Source organism: Trachymyrmex cornetzi, unplaced genomic scaffold, assembly GCF_001594075.2.
Source record: "Trachymyrmex cornetzi isolate Tcor2-1 unplaced genomic scaffold, Tcor1.1 scaffold25, whole genome shotgun sequence".
NCBI classification, from domain to species: domain Eukaryota; kingdom Metazoa; phylum Arthropoda; class Insecta; order Hymenoptera; family Formicidae; genus Trachymyrmex; species Trachymyrmex cornetzi.
Window position 1 is genome coordinate 908360 of NW_017297166.1, and position 12406 is coordinate 920765.

Consider the following 12406-nt stretch of genomic DNA (forward strand, 5'->3'; position numbering starts at 1 on the left):
CTCTCTCTCTCTCTCTCTCTTGCGCGCTCTCTCGTTCTCGGTCTCTCTCCACCCTCCTCTTGATCTCTCTGTTTCTCCTTCTCTTGAGTATAATGGCCCCAAGCTCGATAATACACGTCGTGCCTTTTGACAGATGGTGCGAGGACCGGCAAATTGCCGCTTTAAGCTCGTCCGTTGCGTTTATCCCTTCTCACACTAATGCGAGAACGCGGACCCCGAGACGTTGTTTTGATAATTTATTGAAATCGTCGAAGGTCTAAGTGCCGCACCGCGTTCTACGTAAGAGCGGACCCATCGTCCGTGAAATATATGGCCCTGCGAATTACACGAGACGTCGGACCCGCGTCAGTGGGCAAACCAACGATACGAAATTTCCCGGCGGAGATACGAGAACACGGTTGCCGCACTAATATTCTCGAGATACTGAACACTTGGAACGCATATCTTGATGCGAAGTATCTTATCAAATTCAGGCGGAGTCTAACCCTTTCGCAGTTTGACTTCTTTAATCGTGAGCACTTAAACACAGAAACATACAGTTTCAGATTAGCGATAAATATTTAATATTAAGCCGTAAGATCATGCATATCTTTGAAGATTTTATGTAGATTTCTAGATCAAATGATAAAATATGTAACTTATTTTTTTTTACTTGACAATATAAATTGTTTTTATTATTATTTTACTAACAATTTGTTATTTTATGCGTAGATATTAAAATTTGAAATGCCAATTATGTGATCTTATGTCTTATGGATAGACTTTGTATAGTAATAAATATTTAGTACGCTATATACACTTTTCAAATATTTTCATTTCGCGTTTAGAAGTTTACAGAAACAGAATTACGCTTATTAAAATAACTTGATTTGAAAACTTGTACTAAGCAAGCATTTCACTTATACAAGTGTAAGACGGTAACAACGCGGAATTTGTATTCAATCCGAATCCCCAATTCGGGTATCCGGTAGGATTAAAAGGGCCTTGATTTAAGCGCAACCGGGGGATTATCGGGTCTCCACCATCTCGCACGTAAACTGCATAAAACACAATCGTATCTTTAGATGGTCCCCTCTATTGTTTAAGTCTAGTGCATCATAATTCCGATAGAAATGGAGATGGATGTGGAGATGGAAAAGTGGAGATTAAAACAATAAAATTAATATCGTTCTTATCTTTATGTCACAATTGGCGATAAAAACGGTTTTGCTGAAGTGTCTAAAAATTTAGCTGGATACAGATCTGAAAATAAGTAGTTATTTAGAACATCATATTTAGACCATCAAAATATAATTATTAAATTAGTTTTTATTTAATTAGTATAAAACTAGTGATGCATTTTGATACGAGAATCTCGGAATATCGTCTCGGAATTTCACATATCATTAAAAATAATATTTCCGAGATTATCATATGTCATTTGTTTTTCTCGTCTCATCTTGTTTCGAAAAAATCAGAGAAATATCGGAATAAGAAATAAACATTACCTATGAAAGAGTTAAAACCAGATCAGAAACAGATCAGAGACGTTGATTCCGTCGCGTCGCATCGGCTTAATAAAAAATACACATTTCTGCATCAGCCATCAACAGTAACCAAAGTTAATTAAATTTAAACATTAAGAAGTCAAGATCAAACCAAATAATTGATATAAAAAAATTAATTTTATAATATTAGTTAAAAAAACTAATTAATATAGATATTTACAGCTCTTAATAAAAATTGAAATATTTTATTCTTTTGAATGAAAATATAATAAAACGTTATAATTGTGTATTGTGACGTGACGTTTGCACCGTCCGTCGTAAATGAAACGAGATGGTCGATATTCTTGAATGTCTCGCAATAAAATTCGAGAATCTCGAGACGAGAAAATCGTATCAATCATTTGTTTTTGTCGAGACCAAATCTCGATATCGGTATTTTTTCGTCTCGTCTCGCTCAAATGCAAGTTAAACATTTAAACTGGTTTTTAGAATGTTAAAATTTTTTATAACATTGCTATCAATGTTTAAATATATTCTGATGGTCCAACAAAGTTATTTTCAGATCTGTATATCTTACTAAATTTTTGCATACTTCAGCAAAACCATCTTTTCTGTGCTACTACAATTAAGGAAGCTTTTATATACTGTGTACTCAGTCTTGCATCCGAAATAAGGAAGAAACGAGAGCAAAATTCAACATTCTTTTGCATTTGCACATCAAAATAAATATATATGTCAATTTGATTAGCCAGGTACTCACGACGGGCTATGATACCTTTTAGCTATTTTCTCGCACATCGAGTTTATTGAAAATGGCATACGATTATAAGAAAATCGACGTCTTTGCATTTAAAGGCATAAGACATAAAGTTCAAAGTAAATAAAAAAAATGAGAACTTTTTCATTACAGGTCGACGTTCGATCCGTTTTCTAGTAACTGCTTCTCTGCAGACGAATTTAATAGCTAATCCATTGCGTTGAGGGACGCGGAAATACGTCCGTCAATCATGCGATTTCACGCGACATCGCGATGACGGAATTACTCCGCAAATTAATTCACTACTCTGCGCGTCGCGTTTTCCTACACGTCGATCAGCAGTGTTATATTCATGGATTTTTATCGCAGTGATGAGAATGAGAGGTTCACTATTGATCGTCAAGGACCGATATAATAGCACAGATTTATTGCATCGGGTATTTTAAAATGACAGGTTTTGCCAGAACATTACACAAATTTAAGGAACGTACATTTAAAAGTATAATAGTGATGACAATAATAGCACTGACAACAATGATAACAGTATATCTCCATTCCAATCTTTTTATAAGAACTTTATATCCGTCTATATCATACAACAATAACTTTATATCCGTCTATATCATACAACAATAACTATCGTGTAGTAATTATTCGGAATTACGGTTTAACAGTGATAAACAATGCTAATGCGTGTAAAAATAATGTTTTATATTATACAGCAGAAATTTTCCGATGATTACGTCGCTTTTATCGGCGCTGCAATTTAGTCTAATTTATGTTAAACGGCTTAAAATCGGGGGATCGTAAAAGATCGATCTTCCGCTTTATTCGTGCAACTCGCCCGTTTCTCTCTCCGGGAGGAAATCTCTATCAAAACGGAACGTGCATCGATCCGCTACTATGGAAATGAATAAATAATGCCTAAACTGGTTAAACGATATTGCGTTCTTGAAGGCCGTCGTGCGGCGCCAGATCCTGCATCCATTTGCTTTTGAGAGATGATCTTTCCGTGCCTTTGTTTATTACTTGGCTCCTGGAATGATTAAAAGCACTGTATGAAAAATTAAAAAATGCTGTGCTGAGTACTCGTGCTAGTATGATCGTAAGGAAGGGTGAAGAACGCGATGGCGCGCTAGTCCGGATCAAATTTGATGTTACATTAAAGAATATTAATAAATTCCTAAAACAACGCTCAATTGAATAAAATTAAATCAAAATTTTCATGTATACTGTAAGGACGATTAAATGGTAGCAATTAATAACTTGCTTTTTCGCTCTCTTAGCTCTATTCTATTATACAAATTAAAGAATATATTATACTTGCCATTTAAACACAGACAAAACGATTTTGTTGAAAGATTTAAAATTTTACTGAATATAAATCGGAAAAATAATTTTGTTGGAAATTTTAGAAATTCAAACTGGTTTATAAAATATCAAAATTTTTTGCAACATTTTTTGTTTATCAGTATAATTATTTTGATGGTCCAACAAAAAAAAAATTATTTTTATCCAGCAGAATTTTAGATTTTTTTTAGCAAAATCATTTTTTCATTAATGAACTTTTATAATAACAGTCATTCTTCCAAAATAACAAATGATATATCATGATCCTCACTATTTGTTATATTTTATCACGTACACAAAAAGATTTTGCTGAAGTATTTAAAAATTTAGGTAGGTTTGAAAATAATTTTTTATTGACCATATAAATAATTATGTAGGAATTCAAATATGATGCTGCAAAATGTTTTAACATTTTAGTAATCAGTTTGAACGTTCTGCATAATTATTTGGTAGTCCAACAAAATTATTTCAGATATATACTATATATCTAATTAAATTTTTAAATACTTTAGCAAATTCGTTCTTTCTGTGTGCACTCAAATCATTTTTATTCCTTTAATATTAATTTGTTTTATATTATAATATTATATTGAGATAATTTCAGAAATTTTGACTAATAAAGTGAAGATTACATTAGTCGGAAAATACAGTTAGAGATTATTCTGACAATCTCATGAGAGCGTTAAATATTTTTTGGCATTAATCTGCGATTCACGTAATAACATCATTAAAAAAAAATTCGTTTGAATATTTTTCCTAGAACAAATCTCGTTAAAGAGACTTAATAATCATGGTTCACCCATAAAGAGAGGAATAATTTTTTGTATTTTCATGTGCACGCACAAGTGTGATTCATTTCGCAGCTATTTTCTCGGTAACGGCAATTACCAAAACGGTAACGAACGCGAGAAGGTGGACTACCTCCACTGTAATTGCGAATAATTGAATGAAAAGCGCCCACTTCGTGCAACAGGCGAAACGTCAGTGGCGGTCTTTGACGTACCGACGCCGACGCGCCGTTTCGTTAAATCCCTGCATCAACCGTAGCGATGGCGTCGATATTCTCGCGTGAAATACGTAAAATTATTTTGTCAGCATTGATAATAATATATAATATACAAGATGTTGTTGATGATTTAAGGTTTCGAATTATACAAATTGAGTCATTAAAATTTCATTTTCTCAAAACTTTCAGTATCGAAACTACACTTTCGATTTTGTTTGAAAATCGCGGCACCTAGTCGTCGCTACCGATACATCTATATGCCTTCTCATCACGTCCGCGACGCGCACTGCTCGACAAAAACAAAACCTTGCACGCGGTCGTGAAAAGCATTGCATCCGCACCCGACGTACGTGCAGCGACGCGCGTCGAGGTGAAAACGCACCGTATACATCGATGCGATCCTTTATCTTGCACGACCGAATGTAAAACGATAAACGACGTGAGATCCAAACGAAAAAAAAGCAGAAATTTTAATAGCTGATATTATTATGTAACATTAGTATTAAAAATTAATCTTGACCAGTCGAAAAAAACCTCGGAATTTATAACAGCTGAGATAAGATAATATTCCAAAGAATAGCTTAATGATTGTTAACAAAGTCGTAGCTTATTTCGAGCTTATATAATTAGAACTGATTTTAAATTAATACAATTAACATAACAATGTGAATACTATATAATAATCTAAATACAATTAATAAAATAATATAAAAAATATAAAATTACACACGTTTCGGTTTACAAAGCCTTCTTCAGTAAGCCGAAACTGTAATTTGTAATTTCATATTTTTTATATTATTTTATTAATTGTATTTAGATTATTATATAGTATTTACATTGTTATGTTAATTGTATTAATTTAAAGTCAGTCTAATTATAAGCTCGAAATAAGCCACGACTTTGTTTATATAATTAGATTTTTTAAATAATTAAATGGTTTTTAAGACTTTTTTTATAAATGCTGTTGCATCTCTCACACTTCGTTTATGAAAGGACATATTCGTTCGAATATGAAAGGACGAGCGATGTACATCGAACATCGTAAAGAGTATCGTACATATCATGCAAAATGTCGAAATTAATTAGCTATAGAAAATTGTTAACAATAGATAAAAAAGTTTTATAACACGTAATTCAATGAATAAGTTATCGGAAAAGTGATTCACTACTTAATCCAATTTTAGATTATTGTCATCTCGGCATCCGAAAAAAGTAATATATTTTTTTTTTGGATGCTCGGTATTCTTTAGATAACTTATATTCATTTTAACTTATACTCATTTAATAGTAAATCTTAGACGTGTCCAATATCTCCGAATTGAATAATCCGACGTTATTTATATTTATCCAATATCAGAATTTTGGAATGAAGTGGATTTAAAGAAATATATATAGGTACCTTTGGGAAAATTATTTAACACGTTTTTGAATTGCGAGCGAAAATTTATTATTAACAAGGTTGTATAGCGAGACATTTTTATTTTTATACCTAAAAATATTCCTAGATACCAACACTGTTAAATGTCAAAGAAGCAACAGTGACTCAATCTCTTGAATTAAAAATAAGATTTATTATTTTTAACTTCCATATGTGGTCAAAATGTGAATCAGTCCATTCTGTGGTTGAATCGCTTAGTTTAAAAATTAACGTTCATATCAATGTTTTAATAAATAGTAAACTAAATTTGAATCAAATTTGATACATTTTTTAGTTAAATTATTTAAACTATAATAATAACAAAGTTTTAACTAAATTAATTAAATTAATAATTAAATTATTTAATTGATTAAATTTAGTTAAATTAATTAATATCTTTATATATTGAATAGAAGCAATTGCGATCTATAAAAATGATAAAAAATTAAAATCTCAAATTGGATATAATCTAACATTAAAAATTTAATAAGTAAAGATCCACTTTTTAATCCTTTCAAGTCCTTTTTTCGTTTATTTACATTATATTGTTCACGTGTCGATCGATTCTTACTTGTTATTTTTATTTCTATTGATGTGCTCGTCAGCGGCTATCATTCAATGGTACCATCGACGTTAAATAATCCGGTGTAAGCGTGGACCTTGCGAATGTCGGTAACGGGTTAGCAATTTGTACGTCTCTCGTCGGTACTCTAATCGCCAGACTGACCGAACCATTGCTTCTCACCTTGCTCGGACCAGCACAAAAAGAGAAACAGACATCGAACGGCGAGAGAAGAGCGGTTGTTTCTTTAAGTGTGGACGCCAGCAGGCAAGTGGAATCGCTTTAATTTCCGCAGCGGACGCTGTAATTAAGGACCCTAGAGCGAGGGAAAGAGCGAGAGAGAAAGAGACGCAACGCTCTCTTGCAACAATTAAAATAATGACTAGAGTGCCGCGCGCGGCTGCGAAACATTTAACTCGCGATGTAGGAATCACTGGTCATCCAAATCGATAGTATTTGGAGCGTAATCGGCCCGCTTTCTCTCTCGTGGTCTTAATCGTTATTGATTGCCCGGCCGCGTCGCAACGGCACGGCACGCGGAATAATGATAAATTAGAGCCGTGTGTGAGTTACTTTTCTGTAAGTCCGGGATATTCGTAATAACACGCTAAATCGTGCTTCGTGGCGGCGAGCTTGATTGCGGCCGCGGGCGCAACCTTCCGAGTAACAAACGTTAGAGTTGCACGACAGGGATACGCGCCCTCGGGACAGTGGCCTTGTAAAAATAGCGTAAGGAACGCGTTAGGGAACGACGTGACGATGAAGGGAAGACCGAGTCAATGTTAAGATGGCGTGACTCGGAAATAAGAGCAAAGATATAATATTAGGAATGTTATACTCAGCATATCATGAATTTAAATCGGTGTATCTCGTTGAAAGTGGAAAATGAGCAAGATATATGGAAGATATATACAAGGTGTAGGAATATCATGGGTAGGATAATGAAAGCAATGTCTACGGCGTTATATGAAACGTTTCGTTATATAGTAATGATTATGGAATTTGAATTGCTAGATCCATCACGAAAAGAATGATTTTGCTAAAGTATCTAAAAATGTATAGTTGGATACAAATCTGAAAATAATTTTGCTAAATTATCAAAACAACTGGAAGACGCTCAAGCATAAATAATATTGCAAAAAGTTTTCTATAGTAATCAGCTTGAATCGTCCTACATAATTATTTTGATGGGCTAACAAAATTATTTTCAGATCTGTATTCAGCCAAATTTTTAAATAATTTAGAAAAATCGTTCTTTCCATAAAAGATTAGATTTTTTTTAAAAGTATTCAAAGATACTCTCACATGTATCGTGTGTTGCATTAACATGATCAGTAAGTCGACTATTTTATAAATGTAACCTTTTCTCTAGCAAACATTTATAAAATATTATAATCTAACATGTACTCTAAATTTCTTACAGTAAAATCTCACTCCAAGAAAGTGAAAATACAACCACCCTTAAAAAAAGAGTGAAAATATTTCACTTCTTAAAAAAGAGTGACAATTTTCATTCTTTTTAAAGTGAATTTTTACTTCAAAGGAGTGAAATCTCATTTTTTTTTAATGAGATTTTACTCTAAAAAGAGTGAAGATCGTAATTTTTTTTCAAAAAGTGAAACATTTTCACTTTTTTTCAAGGGTGGTTGCATTTTCACTCTCTTAGAGTGAGATTTCACTGTAAGAAATTTAGAGTGTATTGACCAATATGTTGGTGCAATTTGCGGTACATGTTTATATCCGAAGGACAGGCCGATCGGCCATATATGCTCCTCGTCTGCGATAATAATTATACGAGATGATTGGAGAAAACGCGCGCGGAGTCGAACGACTGACAGGAAATTGCTAGGCCGAGAATTTCGGGAACGAGCCAAATTAGGTTTAGCCTCTTCTCTAAGGTTGCGAGGAGCAACAGTTGTCTTCCACCTATTTCAATTCCCCGATACTTCCGAACCGTGGAGAACGTGCTACTTCGTAGCGGCCGTAGCGGCGGCGGCACAATTCTCCATTGTGCCGTCGACAGTGCAGCGTAATGTCAGCAAACGCCTTGAAAGGTCCTCGAGGGAAGCGTGTTCAAAAGGCCATTGTTCCACCCGTGAAACAAGTGTACGAGTCATTCTTTTAAATTTGATTTGGTCGCACAACGGCACCGCAATCACGCGTTTCTTTCTCTTTGCCTCTCTCCGTCTCTCTCTCTCTCGCTTCCTTTTAAGCTTTTGCCTCTTTCTCAACGATTCGTAAATCTCTAAAAATGTTGCTAACTAAATATTCACTTTCATATTAGCAATCACGATTTTATGATATAATATACATATATTATGTATATATTGTATATTTTAGATACAAAGGAGAAAAATTCCCAGGAAAAATATGGACAGAAATGAATAGAAAGAACGATGAATAAAAAAACAAAATTGTATAAATATTTATTTATAAAAAATTATTAATTTTCCGTTTTTCTTTAACAATTGTTAATTATTATCTAACAATTATTAACAATTATTCTTTAACAAATATTATCTGTATTACATATTTCATGATTTTATTAATTGTTCTAATTAAAGGGGTCTGTAAAAATTTATTAGTTTTTTCGTTAATTTGTGATTTATCAAATATTATCTGTTTGTTTTAATCTCTTTTATCTTTCTAGCATTCTGTGAACATCGGATTTCAGATGTTAGGATTTTAACAAGCAAATAATAACTAAAGCTAACCTACTTTCTATTTTCTTTTTCGAAGCGCTGTATAAAGATTCAAGATCGAATTTCCTTTTTATCCTCTTTCGGGGAAGTTCACGGCCGTAACCCTGAGTTATCTGCTTACAAATTAGCACTGTCGATTCTTTGAGAGATGTAGATACGCCGCGGATACAGTGTAATAAAAATGGAAATTGGGCAGGAGTATCCTGAGAGATTTCCAAGAGCTTCGGGATTTTCGCGCGTAGCTCTCGTCGATAAATCAGAGGTTTAACCCGGATGATCCTAACAAGGATTTCGCGAGCTCTTATCTGGACCATATTGATTTGCTCTGTCGCGAAAAGTAGTTAAAAACTATCGTAGTTCTATGATGCAACGCGAAGGCGATAAATTTCCTTTTAAGAGACTCTTATACACGAGAGGCATCGTTTTAAACCCCATTCTCAACCTAAGACGATCAACTTTATCTGACAAATTCGCATTTAATATATCATGATTAGCTCACGTACATTCACAGCATAATTTAATTTTACGACGTTAATCTAAAGTTTGTTACATTTTAGATTTTTAATTTTATCTTCAATTAAAAGAGATATCAATTAAAGAAATTATTTTTAAAGAGACATTAATCTAAAATTAATCAGAAAAATGAGCAAAGATGCAAAATTGAGTAACGTTATTAAAATTAAAGCTTGAATGAAATAATGAATAGTATGCGCTTCCATGATCGTAAAGTATAATAATTAATACCTTCTTTCCTAATGAATCAATTTTCTCTTTCATAATGAATATTCATTCCGCAGTATACAGTTCTTTGGGAAGAAGAGCTTTGTATTTCTATCGTGCGATTGTACTCCTTTTTAACTAAATATTAGTGTACCGTAAGAGACAAAGCGGTAAGATTATGCAGAGTCACGCTCGCCGCGCGATTCGGAGCAATCAAGAACTCTTTCCAGAGCGGGGCAGAGCGTATATAACTCGGCGGGTATAACTTTGCTTCGCAAATTAAAACGGTCTATATTCGCGACCTATGACACGGAGCTCGTTGCCGGCACAAAAGGGACAAGCCACGTCGTATTTAGTAGACACTTCGCTAAGATATACGATTCGGCGAAGTTCGCCCGCGGGCAAGAAATAAAAGTTTATTCACATTCAAAACTTTCCCCGCGATATTCGCGATGACGGGCGGCGGCCGGGGGGGGTGGCGGCGGTTGAGGAGAAATGGAGAGTGCACGCTTCGTTTCGCCACCGCTTCCATAAGTTCCGAGAGCAGAATTTCCGTTACAGGGCAGACGTACTTGTCATGTAGATACTTGGGCAAGTACTTCGCTCCGTTCGCAGTCAAAGTACCTACGACGAGATGATTCAAAGGCGGTAGCCAGACGCGTCTCTCTCTCCCCCTCTCTTCCTTCTTTCTCTTCAGCATAAATGTGCACGTCGGAAAAATGTCGGCACAGCGTATACTTTACTCCGAATCTTACAAACATCTCACAGTATCTCGAGGTATCCTAAAAATGTATCATTGCTCGCGAAAAGAATACATTGTATCAGAAAAAAGAAAATGGTTTTTGGAAAGATTGTAGTGATTATTATCATTTTATAATTACTCTGTAAGTATCCTGAATAATTGTTATATAATATTTTAATATTTTTTAATTACGGAGCATTATTGCCATTTTTTTTAAGTCCTATTTAATATAACGGATTTTTATATGGTCTCTCGAAAATGATTTCTTCTGTACAATTATTTAATTTTGTCATTAGTAAGAAAAATTTCGTTAGGAAATTGTTTCTCGTTTAAGAAACAATCACTATATATCGCACCGTAAAGTAATTAAATGCTCTTTATTGGGAACTCGGTGAAATATCCCCTCGTTTTCGAAATTACGCTTCCAAGTGCACGGAATCCGTCCGTTCGATCTCCTACATTTCCACACATTTCGGCGACCAGATTTTCCACATCGGGGAAATTACCAATAAATACACCGTCGTGGTAACGAACCGCGAAAAAAAAGGGTCGCCGATCAAATCGGGGAGAGGTCAACCAGACGGTTTACAGTGCGCCACCGCGGACGTCTGTTCCCCATCGGCGTGACAGAAAGAGGACAGGAAATTGTATCAAATTGGAGAGCGGTCCGCGGATTAAGGATCCCTCGAAGCTCTCATGGCTTTTTCTTTTTTCTCTCTTTTCCTCTTCTTTCTCTCGCATCGGGCGGTAAGTTCTCGCACATGCCGCACTGATCCGGGCATTGTTGTGCAAATCCAACAAAAACCGGAGCCCCCCCCCCCCCCAATGCGGCCGCGAGGCCGCACAATTAATTTATGTAGCATCTGAAGCACTTACGAGAAAGAGAGAGCTCGGTTAGCCGCTCATCCCTTGTTGCATCTCCCGCTCTCCGAATTTGCACACGAGTTCGTCACTGCTCGAGTAATCTCTCGTTGCCTCTTACCGGATGTTTTTTTTTCTTTCTCGATCTCTCCCTTGTATTTGCATTCAAAATCACTGTGAATTATTTCATGGCGGGACATTGCTGTCTGAGATTAGAGGGGTCCGTACATTTGATTCCATACATTGTTTATTAAGGGATAAATCGAAAATTCGATTTTTATTTGATTTAAATGAGATTACAGATAATGTGGATATTTGCCAGTAGATGCCAAATAAATTGAACTCCTCGTATTTAGTACGTAACGTTTACTTATTATTAGTATTTAATGTATTTTATACACTGAAAAGAAGTTTTTTAAATCTAAATAATTTATTTCTTGAATAATTCCAAGTAAATATTTATTAAATGTAAACATATGTTACTTGTAAATGGTAAAATGGTAGAAAGATAATAGAAAGGAACAATTAGAACGTAACTCCCAATTGATGATTAAAATGATTTTTAAATTTTACCGTGACATATTTTCAAGATAAAGTAAATACATTGCTGGAAATTAAAGTTGCAACATCAAAAAGAAAATATCATTTTGAAAATCTATAGAATGAAAATTTATAGATATGTTGCAGGAAACGATGTGAACAAATCATTAAGTTTTTAAAAGATTTATTGTAATTTGTTAAAAAATATTAAATTTTATGACAATTTTTAATCTAACATTTTATAATCTAATACTGGATGTGA